Raw genomic sequence first — 15889 nt, 5'->3', positions numbered from 1 at the left:
GCAGTGTAACAGGATGACAGCCCCCCCCCCGCCACCCGTCCTCCTCCTCCTCCACCCCTATACCCACCCACCGACCCTAGGGCTTCCCCTGGCCTTCCTCCCCCTCAAGCTACTTTCAAGCAATGTAACATTTGGCGTGTGATTCCAGCAAGCCTTAGCCGTGAAAGTGCTAACCTGACCTCTCCTATGTTCTGCCGGTGGGGTTAAGTGGACATGATGGATTAGTATGGGCCTCATCGGGACCCCGGCGCGGTTTAGCAGTTTGTCTCCTATTTGTGCGGCTTCGGCGGGGTTATTTACGCCGAGACGGCGGCGGCGGACGCCGCACCGCTCCGCGCGTCAGCTCGCCGTGTTAATTCCGCCCCTTCAGCTTTTCTCATTTACACACACATTCCGCCTACCCTTCAGGTAACCGCGCGCTCGCAAGGTCTTTAGAGCCTCGCGGGTCCTTATGTTAAGGTAATTCTGCAGAGTCTGTATCCGTTTTTATCCGCGGGCGTCTCTCTCTGTGCGCTCGCATATTGGAGGACGGAGTTGGAGCCGGGAGCCCGGGCCGTTCCGGAGGAGCCAGTTTAAAGTGAGTGCTGCTTGCTCTGATGGACCCTGCGCTGGGCTGTGACGGGTGACGGTGCGGTGCGCTTGAATACACCGGCTCTTTTGTCCTTCACACTCTGCAGCTCTGTGATAGCTCCTCCCCCCACCCCCCCCCCCCCCCTCCCCCACTAACACCCCCCCGCGCCCCCCCTCCGCTCACCCAACCCCATCCCCCGCGCCCCCCACACACCCTGCCTTGAGCTGTGATCTACCGGGGGCCTCTCTCTCTTCCCAGGCCGTTCTGGGGAGAGAGAGCCCCCCCCCCCCGAACACCTCAGAAAGGGAGGAAGGAATTCAGAACCAAATCGTTTAATGCAACTTCTCACAAGGAACCGACCCTGAAAAAAAAAAAAAAAAAAAAAAAAAGTCTAATCAAATCCTGCCAGTTGTGCCTCCGGGGCGTCTTATCAGCTGAATCGTATCATATCAGCTGAATGAGATTTTTTGATGTACATCGGTAAAAAGTGGCTCCAGACAGCGGCGGATGAATATTTTGAGAGTTGAGAAATCCCTTCTCTTAAGTTAACTAGGGGAGAAAAAAAAAAAAAAAGAAGCAGAGCGCCGGGTTCCGTGACGCGGTTTCATGCCACCTGCCTCAGCATTAACGCCGGACAGGACGTTTCATAAAGATTCATCACTGTCCCTCCGTCCGCTTCGACCTCATCTCACATCGCGGCGCCGATTAGACACCGATTACCTTCTAATTGAAGATCCCGGCTCCTCAACCTTGCAGAATCCGCTCCGGCAGACTGGAGTCACACTCAAACCGCAGAAGCTGTATTTATTTATTTGTTTGTTTTTTACGTCGAGAGATATTTCAGCTCCCAAATTATTTACCGCGATGGCCGATGAATGAGATATGGTGGATGTGGTAAATCGCCGGCCAAATTGAGTGAAATGTGTATAGACTCGTCTGGAGATGCACAGCCCGCCTCAGACGTGGGGTCGGCGGGCGTTGGCGCTCCGAAAGAAGCACCATCCATCACCAGCCAGGGCTCTGATCGGTGTATGTACAGAGTGAGAGTGGCGTCTTTAACTCACACACCGGCCCGGTGGAGGCTACGGCGTATGGCCGCCCCTCCCAGACCCGAGGAACGTACGTGTGTTTTCCTTCACGGAACCCAAAAGCCTGAGCATGGCACAGAGGGTCCGCACGAGGCGGAGAACATCCCAGACCGCTGGGGGGAAATGCCCCGACCGCCGCAAAACCGCGAATAAAGGGGTTTCCGTGGAACGCGGGTCTGCCTCATGCTGTTTTTCCATCATATTTCCTACACACAAATACCTGGAGTGTTTTGATTTTCCGGTCGGTCTCTCGGGAAAGGCCCTGGCAGCGGTCCAGTTCAGCCTGGCTGTAGAGGCTGCGTTGTTTGAAGTATTTCACCATAGCTTTGTGCATCCTCTCCTGCAACAAAGAGAGCTGGAGGGAGAGGAAGGCAGAGAAAAGGAATTGGTAAGGCAGGAGAGGAAATTAATGGCAGTGTTCAAGAAGAATGATGGAGGGGAATAGAGAAAGCAGTCAATAGCCCATTCTGCAGTACACGGGCCTGACAGGAATTTCACAGTCTCTTGGTTTCTCTGCCCACTCGTGTGCACTCATCAGAATCCAGTCACATCTGGCTGCCAGGATGGGGGGTTAATTTTCTCTAAATGCTTCAGCAGTTTTGTTCTAGCCGAGGCAAACTCTGTGACTGCAAAGCTGATGAGTAAAATATTTCTACTTCACCCAGTTTAACTTTATACCAATCCCCTCAAGACATATTTTACACATACACACAGAGTCATGAACCCCCCACCGAAACCAGAAATTATTCCTGGTCTCTTGGAAAGACATGCTGCTCGCTTTATTATTTGAACACAGTTTCGAGCAAAGAGGTTTAAATTCTGATAGATGCCACTTCCCCTCCCCACGCCCCAACCCCCACCCCAACACCACCACCACCACCACCCCCCTCCATCTCTCAACTCTTCCTACAAAGCTTATCATTCCTTGGCAATGTGTTCCCCAGTGCATAGAAAAACTAAAGCGAATTAGCTCAGCCATCAGCTCCTGAAGGAAAGACAATAACTGGAATGCTCTTTATGGTGCTCCCTGTTAAAACCCCGAGACCTGAAAGCTGCCACGTAAACAAGACAATGCCAACATGTGCGGAGGAACAACAGGCCCACCCCCACCCCCCCCCCCCCCCCCCCACCCCGGGAAGGGCACGCCGGAAGCAGAACTCCACCGCGTGTTTCTTTCACCTGCCCGTACTTGAACGCAATGATATACTTACTTATTATTATAGCGCACTTAATCACGCGCTAACTACCTAGTCTACATTTGGTAGGGCTGCATGCGATTACGGCTAAAAACGATAATCACGATTATTTGTCATGATTATTCATCCATTTTGGGGGTAACAAAGCTATTTTACTGCACTTTGTAAATCGACAGCAAACTGCCTTCACGATAATAATGTATCTCATAAACCATTAAATAAACTCAAATGCACCCAAACAAAGGGACTGAGTTCATCGCGCAGAAATCAAAGTTTCAATAACAACATCTGGGCCTCTTCCCGCGCCGGCATTATCGCCGTGCCGTTGACGTAATGAATCGTGCGGATCGGAATCCCCGTTGCGCGGCGTAATTAGGACGGAGGTACGTCTTCAAAAACTGTCCCCTCGGCCCTCCACGTCGGAACCTCCTTCGCCCGTCGAGACCGTATTTCTCCGGGAGCGGCTTTGACTCAACGGTGACGCGCACAGCGACCGCTGTCAGACGTCCGTCGTACCCCCGCCAGCCGCTCTGAGCCGGGAAAATAAGTCTTTCCGAGGAGTCGGAAAGGCCGAGCGGCGGAAAGGGGTCGGTCCCTGTAGGGATGACCCGATAAGGACGCGAACGGAATGGATACAGAATGCGAATAATGTTAAGTGGAAAAACAAAACAAAACTAAAAAAAATGCAAGGATTTGTTTTAAATTACATTTCCCGAACACATTCGCCCGTCGTCTGCATTCCAAGGTGTATTGTGGGCTGCGGAGCTCGTCCCCCCCGAAAAAATGTTTTAGGGCGGAGGGGGTGGGTGGGTGGGGGGGGTGATGCTGTACAAGTGTGGAGTGGAAACAAACAAAAGTGGCGAGGGCTGAATCCAGAGCAAAAGAAAATCAGGCTTTGATCACGAGCGTGGCAAATCCTGTCCACAGGATTTTATTTTTGCATGCATTTCTCACTTGATAACATTCATGCAGTTAGATGAGGAATTGCTCAAGTAAAGGTATTAGTCATTTTCGGAAGAAATAATGTGTATTGCCGGTGGCAGGAGCGGCGCGGCTTCCTCCCGCTTTCAATGCTTGTCATCCGCAATTCTATTTCACTTACATGGCGTCGCAAACTATAAAGATGAAACAGTAAGAGGAAGCCCGGGTTGTCGTCCTCAATTAGTCGAGACCCCCGGCGCTATTCCAGCCGCAAACGCGCCCTTATCTTCCCTCCGTCCGAGCTCGCGTTCGCTTTTGGGGTCATTCCGGTGAACCGGGCGTGAGATCGGAGCCCGAGTTGTGATACGAAGATAAAGGAAGATTTTCACCTTGAACCTCCTTTAAAAAAAAAAAAAAAACCCGCACAGGAGAAAAGGAAATCAACTTTGGGTATTTACACATACCGTCTACTCCCCGACTCCCCCGGCACGGAAGGACTACATGGCCGACATTATGTTATTTCACCATCCATCATCCTCCTCCACTCAAGTTATCTCATCCTTATTAGATTGCCGCACTCACCTCCTCATTGGTTGCCCAACTAAAACCATCCCGAAGAATGACTGCCCTACCGCCACCGTGCTAGTTCAAAAGGAACTGAGTAGAGGCGGGAAGGGAATCCGGGTAGAAGTGGTAAAGCTCGATTGTATTAAAGATTAAACAAGTAAATGATTCCTGGGTAGTAACCACAACAAAGGAAGGAACCACCTGTGTGCGGAAGTGTAGAGACGTTGGTCCTTTCCCGCGCGCCGGCGGCCTCGCGCCGGGCGGCCAGGAGAGTCTTCTGGAGGCTCCCGTACTCCTCTGCCAAGTCGGCGTTCTCCTTCAGGGACCTTCTCAGCCGCCCCTGGAGATAAAATGAAATGATCAGCCGGAGTTGTCGCAAAAAAAACCCAGCGATTTCTAACTGCCTTTTTTTTTGTTGGTTTTTTGGGTTTTTTTTGCCGGTAGCGGTCGAGGGCGGGCGTGTGTTGAGGCCGCGGGAGGCCTGCCGGCTCCAGGGATCAAACCCTGGCCTTCTGCTTGAGAAGCTTCTGAGCTTCTTCTTCCGACCACCGCCGGAATACAAATCACTGCAAGGCTGGCTTTGGGGTTGTGGTCTAAGATCTCCCCCCGAGCATTCAAGTGGAGATTCGTTTGGTGACCGTGGATCATACAACGTACGCGTGTCGGTCTTCCGGTCGCCACACTGCGTCGGAGGAGAATCGGAAGGTTTGTTTATAAGAGGACGTTTCTTCCTGGAAGAGGAGGGGGCGGCGTCATGATGTACAATGCGGACGCCGGATACGTAATGAGTGATTAAAGAATAACCTCTGGTTTGAAAACACATTCAACGCTCCATGCTGTTAAAAAAGTCATTTTTACAAACTGTACACACTGCAGCTAAATAAACAGTCCCGCAGCAGCGCGGTCTGACCCGTAGTGCAGACATCCCAGAAGTAAACCTTTTGCGTTTCCTTTTTTTTTTTTTTTTTGAACATACCCTGGCAAAAGCGCTGGACACTATCCTGGGAAACCACAATAACTTACAACAAATGAATGTCTCTCCATGTGTCCCCTTCCCACCTAAACATAATTTCCCAGGAATTGGATGTGCGGCTGGTGAATATCTCAACTCTACCTGCAGACATAATGAAGTGTGTCTCTGCAGTAAAACAGAACAGCACTAAAGTGATGAGTTTAACCCAGCAGAAAGAGGGGCTGTAAACATGACAAATGCCTGCTATTGATTTCAGGTTTAATTACTCCATGCAGCACTGACAAAGCCCATCTGATGCCGTTGTGAAGTGTAAATGGAACAAATTACACTTCATTGGCCATAAGAAACTGATAGCGTCTGCAGTTTTGCGTTGTTTACTTTGTCCTCCCCCAAACGACATACCCTGATCAAATTAACAAACAGGAGCGGGTTTTATAAAAACGGACACTTTAGGGGACGTTTAGGTCGGCCATTCCGCTAGACTAACAAGATACCGGGCTTTCATTTTTAACGTGCTCGATATCATTTTTTTTGTAGGGATGCAATTAAATGAATGAGAGTCGCTGGCGCCGAAGACGTGTAATATGTGCCTGGAAAAGAAAAAAAACGCCGTTAACTCCAGCAATGATTTACACCTGAAATGAAACGGCTGCAGATCAAACTCCACGGAATAGATACGATTTGGTCTCGACCATATCGACAACACGTACAAATATAAAGCACAAAGAAAGGGCAGCCTCTTTATATCTAATGTCACATCTCAAAACGGCCTCGCCATTCAGCTTCATGCCCGACCACTTCTGAATGCTCAGCGCCCTCATAATGTTATGCAAATGACGACATTATGTGGACTTCCTATTGGCATCCCATGATTAAAAATAACCAATTTCCACCAGAATTTCACCCAGGCCTCTGTTCTTTTTTATTTGGCGCGGAGCATTGTTGTTTCCATTTTATTCCATCAAGTGAAAAGACTAAACCCCTTTTTTGCATGGCTAACTTTTATCTGGCTAATGGGAGTTGTGTCTATGAGGAAGACTTCTAATTCTTAAATTGTCTCACGCCAACAACTTCTTTAAAGTTGCTGCACTTGGATGCATGGCAGCTTAAGCTCCATTGCCTTTTCTTGTTTTGAACTAATGCATTCTTGATCACCGTTTAATGAAACTATATACCACATGGCGATTTCACATTAGATAAGCCATGTGAAACCCCCATCAGCAAAGAGGCTCTGTCTGGGGCTGATAATCCTGCAGATGAAAACTTGGAATAAATCAGGATTTTCCATTGCAAAGATTTTTTTTTTCCCTAAATAAATGACATTTCGTACACTGTCAACTGTTTTAGAGGCAAATTATTTTTAGAGGTGAATCCAAAAACCGGGGGGGTGGGATAATTATTTTCGGAGATATTGAAAAGTATAAGCTCGCACCGAAAAATCCTTTCCGTGGCAAATATAGATCCTCGGGTCGCCAAGCGGTTCAGAGCGTCTTAACCTGGATACCCTTCATTGAATTTGTCCAGGAAGAAAAAAACAAAAAAACCGAAGAACAGTTGTCATTTGGGGGAGAAAAAGCACTTGAACGAGATTGACCATGGCTTGTAATTTTAATTGCTTTCAGCTCTTTTCTACTCTCAGGGAAAAACTGCATCTTAAGGAAAGGATTGTAACAAGTAATTTTCTGACACTAATCCACAAATAAACTAACAATGGGATTTCTCACGCAGCTTGTTTTTGATGTCACAGCATTATACACAAAATAAAAGCGCGGCATGAGAGCGTTCTCCTCGTCGCGTGCTCTCACGCGGCGCGGCCGCGGCTCCGACGTCCCGGCGGTACCTCCACGTCTTCCAGGTTCCTGCGTCTCGACGCCGACAGAGCGCCGTGCGCGTTCTGGGACTGCCGCGCCCGTCGCAGACAGTCGCTGACGTCGCGCTGCAAGGCGCCCGTCAGCCGAGCGGCCGACCGGCGTTTGGACTCCTCCGTCCGTAAAACCGCCCTGGAAGCGGGAAGTTAATGAGCGGGTGGGTCTGTTAAAACTATGTTTTTGAATATTGTAATATATGCTTGATGACGACGGCGCACAAATTGCCCTTTTTCACAAAAAAAGGGCAATTTTGGTGACCGGCGTGACAAAGCCAGAATCAGCATTCAGAATCTGAATATGTTTACTGAGCAGAGTGCATTTACATAATACAGTACGAGGAATTTGCCGTGGTGAGGATTGGTGCATTGTTGTACAGACAGTTAACGTAATACAGCCAAATCCACAGAAAATAGGCAAAAATAAAGAACAGATATAGCCAAATATACAGTATAATTGAGATTCTATGTACAGGATAAATTATGAGTATATTACTATGTGATTACAGAATTATTAATGTTAGTGTCTATAACGTGATTACAATGATATTTCAATGCATGCATGGCTATATTGCACAAGTTGTGCGAGTGTGTGAATTACGAAGTGAAATGATTGTCAAAAGATCATTTAATTACGACCGGTCGTGTTATTTTTAAAGCATAAAGGCACTTACTGAAGCTTTTCAATGGCTTCTGGGATGGCTGCCGTGATGGCCTCCATCTTGCACGAGGCCTCTCTCAGCTCAGTGGACTCCCGTGTCAGGTCACTGGTCCTGCTCAGAGCAAAGTCATATCTCTTTATTGTGGCAGTGGATGATTCCTGTTAACAAAGAAGGAACATTAATGGTGAAAGATTTGGCGCGACGTGGGTTTTTCTTTTTTTTGTGCCTATTAACACAGAGCCAGGGATTTATTTTCTGATGGATGGATAAAGGAAGGCCTGAGTGGAGCTTAATGAATGTTGCAGCGTTACCTATCGTCTGTGCGGTACAGAGATCGGCTCATTGAAACAACGCCTCACCTCCGCGGCGTTGAGCCGGACACACCCCAGCTTCTTCTCCTCTTCCGTTTTTTCCGACAATTCCCGCTGTTGACGTCGCATTTCGCTCAGTTTCTCGGCTAAGATCGCGATTTTCTGAACGAAAAACAAGAAAGGGCTTACATGCAAACCTTTCCCGTGAAACGCTTTAATCCGGTCACATTTGGAAATAATAAGCAACGAGGTGCCGGGTGCCTCTCTCACCTGGGATTTCTCATCGTACACTTTTCTCAACTCCGCAATTTTGGTCTCCTGCTCTCCGCAAGCTGCCGACACCTCTTCATATTCCCGCTGTAGTTTTTGGTTGGCCAGCTCTGAGCTCCTCTCCTCTGCTTGTAATTCTTCGGTGATCGCTGCACACTGGCTCTGATATACAGTAAAATGTAGGATATTAAATTCCCCCCTTAAGTCATAGGTGGTGTATGCTTCAAGGAAGATGGAAATAACTGAAAGAGAGGCAGCAGAATTTGAGTCCATTTGACAAAAAAATAAACAACTAAAAATCAGATAATCTTGTGGAATAAATTAAATACTTGCATTGTGGGTGACTGGTGCAAAATAACATTACCTCGGGTAAAATATTGAAATCGTTTACATTCACAACTGCAACATTCACCTTGTGGGACTCGCAGCGTGCTCTAGGTGTAAGACTACCTTAAGCGATGCCACCCATTTCATCCTGTCCGCCAGCTCCTCCTTTAGACTCTCAGGCGCTTTCTGTAGATTAAATAGCATTGACTGATCAGTTTGTATGCAAGTGTATGCATTACACTCCAATAGTGGGATGCATACCTGTGCCAAATAAATTCTGACCATCGGATGATCACGACTGTTCGTGTCGAACTCGGTGAGAGCTGTTCAGCAGTTTTAATAATAATACCTTACACTGCATATGGCTGCAGTTTCCTTCTGGGTGTTAATGATTTAACCGCTAGTCCTGGTTTCCATCATTAAGGTACCGTAGCACATGGCACCCACCCGGGCCCTCTGCTCTTCCGTGAAGGTGAGCCGCTCCTGCTCCTCCAGCCTGGCCTTGGTGGCGCTGTGCCGGGCTGCGACCCGCGCTCGCTCGCCCTCGGCTCCGTCCCTCCGCTCCTCGTGCGCGCCGATTCTCTCAGGCATTTGCTTCTTGTCCTTCAGCGTCTGCTTCGCTGCCTCCTCACTTTGGGCGGAGAAAACGCTCAATAGTAAACGCACGGCGAAGCGATGTCTCACTCTTCATCTCTCTTCCTTTTTAAAATCGTTACCTCTCAGAGATTTTCTTCTTGCAGAGTTCCACTTCCAGCTCGCACTCTTTGTTTTCCTCGTCCAGAGCTTTAAGGGCTTTACATCTTGAACCGAGCGTCTCCTGTAAGGCGGAGGCTTCTGTCTCCCCCTTTAGTTTCTAGACATCACATACATAACAAAGTGTACACATAACATAACTTAACACAACGCAACACAGCATAACATGTTGTCACACAACACAACATAACATAACATAACATAACATAACATATTGCAACACAACACAACATAATGTAACAAATCTTAACAAAACACAACATAACATAACTTTACATAACATAACGCAACATATTATAACATAGCATAAATGACATAATATACTTAACGTGACATAACATAACTTAACTTTACATAACATTAGATAACTCAACATAACATAATATAACATGACATAACATAACTTAAGATAACATAACACAACATAATATAATGTGACATAACACCACATAATATACTTAACGGGACATAACATAACTTCACTTTACATAACATAACACAACATAATATACGTAACTTTTTACACCACAACATAACGTGCATTAACATATAACACATGACAACATAGCATGTGTCATGTTAGTTAGTGAGGTCCGACAGGACTTCCTACATTATCACCGGTGCATGGCTGAGTGTGACTATGTGTCTCTGCTGGTAATGAGGTTGCACTGGAAGGTTCTTTACTCTGAGCTTACCTCCGCGAGGGAACAAAAGCAGCACACTACTAACAAGCACTAAGGCAGGGAAGGACCATTAATACGTCTCTATAATTACTTTCTTTTTTTTTTTTTGAGGTGGCATCATTTTGACACTAATGAGATCACTTACTGTTTCCTGAACACTGTTCTGCAACTTAGTAAGCTTTTTCCTTAATTTCTCAATTTTTCTGACATCTTCCTCAACTTCAATTCTCAGCTCCGAAACCTGTAACAAAATCCCCAAGGCGTCATTTGACCGACGCTACATGATGTTATGTTGGGTTTTTACGTTGAACTGCAACTGTGTACCTTGTCATTTGCACTCGTCTGAAGCGCTGCGATATTGTTGCACGCTGGCTTCCTTTCAGAGCGACTAACTGTTCAACCTCTTTCACTTTGGCACACTGAATTTCTCAAAGTGCCTCCAGCTCCTTGAACTCCTCTCTAAACGGGGAAAAACAAAAATGAATGCATTTAGAGATGACTCAGTCCACACTTCCATCCCCGTCCAATGCTGTGGTGAGGGAGACAGCGGTGAAACCAGGATAAAGAGTCATGGTCGTACATTCTCATGGTGCTAATGTCTCGTAAACCAAATAACAGTGAAGTTGAACTATTAAACATTTTGCTGGGGAGCCCCCCGGAACCTCTTCAAGGACCCCAGGGGAACCATGCGTTGAGAACTACTGTGTTTACGGGATGCGGAAACAGGCGTCGGATGCTCACAGTTTCTCGTCAAGTCGACTCCTGACGTCCTCCAGGGCGGACTGCATACTGTCCCTTCGGTGGCTGGCTTCCACCTTCCACCTTCTCCAACTCCTCCTTCAACGCCTGGAGAGAACAGCTTGTCTCCGTGCGTGTCTTGTCAGCCTTAAAAACAGGCAACAATAAAGACTGAGCTCATAACACATCACTGATTCAACCCTCGCATTATGAGCCGAGCCCCCTTCATTCAATGTTTGAACACCTCCAAAAAACATGCACATGAATATTGCTCTCATTTCGGTTTTGCTCAAACCCAATAAGGATCAAACCCTCACCTCCAGTTATAGACCCATAAGTCTTATTAATTGTGATTTAAAGAATATTAGTAATACACTAACCAACAGAATTGAAAAAGTTATTCCATTTATAATTCACCTGGACCAAACAGGCTTTGTCAAGGGCAGACACTCATCCAGCAACATGCGCTGTTTATTCAGTCTGATCAGCATGTCTCAAAGGAACAACTTAAATACTGATATTGCTTCTTTAGATGCAGAAAACGCATTTGACAGAGTTAATTGGACATATCTTTTTTCACCCTCAACAAATTGGGCTTTGGAGAGTCACTCATTCAGTGGATCAGAATCCTGTACAACTCTCCATCTGCTTCTGTCATCACCAATGGCACAGATTTTCACACTACAACCCGGCACAAGACAAGGGTACTATTCTCCATGTTGATTGAACCCCTTGTGGCGGCCATCCGTCAAAACAGTATAATCATTGGCATACAAACAGGAAACTCTGTTCATAAAAACTTTTTGTATGCAGATTATATCTTGTTGTACTTACGGAACCCAATATCATCCCTACCGGAAGTGTTCGTGCATGTCGCAAGTTAGTTGACGCTGACTACACGAGGCGTATAGGACGTGGAAAACATGTCCAATGTTTTGTCGATTTTTTCGCCTTCTATTTCATTTGGTCTTGTTTACTCGTTTCAATTGTTTTTGGTGATACGGACGAACAATTACCATTCAATGTGATGATCCCCAAAGCACATACATTAGTTTTTCTCAAAAGCTCTCTTAGAATTCCGGAAACTGTGATTCAGCTGACAAGTGGACACATTAAGTCTTACTTTATCATAAAGGAACGAGTAAACAGTGGAGCCCGAAAGGAAGTTGTAGGAACTACAATGACCCGATGTTTCCACCATGACCCCGACAATGGACAGAAAGTACGAGCTAAGAATGACCACATTTTTAAAACCTCAAACCGGGACCTTAATGGGGGGTGTAAGAGAGTGACTTATGCACGGTGCTTATTTTTTTCCATTCAATAAGGTTAACGGAGAGGCACGGGGACGAGCAGCGGACTGGCCTATAGGAAGGGCCTCCCTACAACCTCCCCCCCGCACACACACACACACACACACACACACACCCCTGAAAAGCACACAATTCACAGCGAGCGAGTGGGCGTGCTGATGACCACGCCTAGTTCTCCGGTGGGATCTTCGTGCACACTCCTTTCTGCTCGCCTCTATACAGTATATAATACTGTACATGTAAGGCTGAAAACAAGTATAGTAATGTAATGTTGAAAACCGGGACATTTTAGTGTTTTACCGATATCCGTCGGGACTCAAGACAACCAGCTCGAAAACGGGACGTGTGGTCACCGTAGACTAGCAGCCAAATGCATGTTCAATCATTTTACGTCACGTAAAGTGCGTGGACTGGAAATCTGTGCAGCAAGTAAAGCAAATGATTGCGGCAAACTATATTTGCCACGTTCATCACCGGGCGCTATACGACGAAGTCAGAGCTCTACATCGGTTTTGAGGCTTGTAATTGACCTAAGCTCCCTCCACATTTGAAGCGCCGCATCAGTGGTCACTCTGTTTTGGTACTTTGACATGTTTGCCATCGAACTAAGCTTTTTGGGCTTTGGCAGAGGGGTCTTGCACGATGGTCGTCCTGTCGCTGCACGCTCATCTCCCTGAAATCTGTCCTTTAGTGATAAAAAAAAACAAAACAAAGAACCTTTCTTTTACATAAGAACCACTATTAGTAACAACCCAGAAAAAACATTCTCTCATGCATCTGACATCAACGGAACGTCTCGTTCACATTCCTCCGGAGCTCCTGGATATGCTACATTGCTGGTGTTGACACTCACTGACGGAAGGCAAAACCTTGATGTTAATTCATGCGTACAGATGCCACAGTTTGCCCAAAAACAATCATGAATGACGACATCGGTGCTCTGAGACCCTCATTGCAAATCTGATTAGAAAATGTCTTAGCGATTTTAAAAGCGAGTGCTTGAAAAACCCCCAAACCCAGAGCTTTGCAAACAGCCGTTCGGATGTCAGAGCCCTTTTATCTGGAGTGTTTGTACACTGTTCATCCGGACCAGTGTTTCTGAAATGAGGGTACTCGTCCCCCTGGGGGATACTGTGGGGTACTGAAAAAAACAAATGTGTTTTATAATATTTAATATTGGTTATATATAACGCTTAAAAAAGATCACATGCGGTACACAATTTATGTCGATTTTCTTTTCTTTTCTCCCAACGCCAGTGAAGGGGGTACTCAGCCGAAAAAACAAAGATCTTGTACCCCTTCCCCGCTGCACCAAAAACCCGGTAACACCCGCAAACATCTGGCATTTTTTCATTAATGGCGGCAAAGGTTCTGGTGCGTTGAACATGACACACCAGAAAAAAGAAAAAAAGAAAAAAGAAAAGCATACTCATCTCCTGGCAATGGGAAAGGCGTCAATCTTGGGTTGAAACCTTTTCGAGTTGACACGCGTTTAAAAAAACACCCGGGTATACCCGCTAACTCTGGTGTTAAAAACGGCATTAGATAGGGTGCACTACTAAAAAAAAAAGGTTGAGAACCACGGATCTAGAGGACGAGCTCCAAATTCAGACGGACGGACAGGCTGTTGGAGATACAGTACTACTACGACTACTCGTCACCTTTAGAGGAAGGCGAGAATTTCTGGCAGCCGGTCAGGAGCGCCTTGCTCAAGGGCATTGATGCCCGCTGTGGCAAGGGCATGGAATGGCGTGGTCCTGTCCTATAGGCTGCCTAACAAGCTAATGGTTATAACACAATGGATGGGAGTGATAGAAGGAAGGAAGGCAGTTGTACTCATCGATTCAAGGCCTTGGGAAGCCTTAAAAATCAAAGTCACCGCAGACTGGTTTTAGACCACACAGGTATAAACGGCAGCAGAGCTTTATGTGCCAAAGCCTTTCTTTATTGCAGCCCGCTCAGCTGCATTGTCTCACATTTTTTGAATAAATCGGGATTTATTCTTCCTTCACACCCCTAGGTGCGAGGTGCGAGGAGAACGTCGGGGGGGGTCGAAATCAACAGCTGTCCACGCTGGCTCCGGCCCGCTACGTTTTCCTCATCTTTTCTTTTTTCTTTATTTTTTTTTAATATTTAACCCTGAATATCAGCTCGTTCGCGTCACGCGTTGAAAGTCTTTCCTCACCTAAATTCCCCCCCTCGAACGGATGGGACCCCGAGACGCACCTGGGCTTGCGGGGCGGAGATCCGAGCCGCGGCGTCGTTCTCCAGCTCCGGCTTCCCCCGGAGGAGGGGGCCGCGCTTCCGGGCGAAGCCGACGTCCTCGCGCAAGCGCCGCTTCAGGGCCTCGGCGCGCAGCAGCTCGTCCCGCAGTCGCCCTGGTTCCTCTTTCCCGGATTCCAGGCGCCGTTTTAGCTCGGCCACGTCCCTCGCCCTGGCTTTGCGCAAAAAAAAAGGCGAACGCTTTTGTTCATACGTCATTTTGTATCACGATTGCATTGGGACCACAGGGAGCACAAACGCAAGACCCCTGAGAGTGGGACGGGAAAAGGCCGCGCGGCGACCCCTGACCTTTCCGGATGACGCGGGAGAGGAATTCCGTCGAGCTTCTCCTCCAGCCGTGCCCTTATCCCCTCCTCCTTCCCGCAAGCCTCCTCGGCGTCCCGGCGATCCGCCTCAAGCCGCTCCATCGGGGGCACCACCTCCACGAGGACGTCCGCCGTCTCCTTCCGCGGTGGGGACGAGGAGGGGAGAGATTTCGACATCGCGACCGCCGACATAGTTACGTGGAGATCGAAGTGAGTCTAGAACGTGGCGAATCCGAAATTCCGTCTTTTTAAAACAAAGAGACAAATTCACGGATGGCCTCGTCTTTAGACTCTCTGAATCCCCGACTAATACTTGTGATAATTCACCCCTCATCCCCAGTCCGATTCCTTCTATGTATAATTCGGTCGATACGATGGACTCGTCCGAATTGCCGGATTGAAATCTAGGGATCAAAAAAAAGAACGGAAGAAACGCTTAGACGCCGATTCAACGCTCTTTTGATGCAATGTCATGGTGTAACGTCGAGGAATTCAACATTAAATTAGCGCGACGCGTCACCCCGAGGTTCTGCCGCGTCGCTCCGTGTCCTGAGTGATTTGCGGCTGATTTTTTCCCGCCTGGAAGGGAGGCACAAAAAAAAAAAAAAACAACAAATGCGTTTCACATATCTCGCCCTCGGTCCTTTTATTTGAAGTCAGATTACATTTCCACTCCCCGCAAAGAGGGGAATTTGGTTTATAATCTCTCATGTGTATGATTGCATCTGACATCGACGGTATACCTGTTGACACCAATTCTCCACTTTGCTCTTCAGCTCCCGGATATGGTAAATGGCTTTGTTGACACACGGTGAGGGAGTGTTAACCAAGGCACAACTGCGACGTCTACCGGGGCAGACGGCCTGAAGATCCCCTCGATCTGGAGAGGCCAAAAACAATTGGGGATCAGACTGCAGGCTCCCCGTGTGACTAAGCAACGGTGGTATAGAACCAAAATCCCATATAAAGCAACACAATACTATTTGGGGAACGACGTCCGGACCCGGAGTGTGTGTTATCATAAACCTAGTGTGGTTGTTAACGTCCGAATGAAAATATTCCAA

This window comes from Zeus faber (genome assembly GCF_960531495.2).
Source record: "Zeus faber genome assembly, chromosome: 12".
NCBI classification, from domain to species: domain Eukaryota; kingdom Metazoa; phylum Chordata; class Actinopteri; order Zeiformes; family Zeidae; genus Zeus; species Zeus faber.
The sequence above is the reverse complement of the archived record's forward strand: the minus strand, read 5'-3'. Positions refer to the sequence as shown.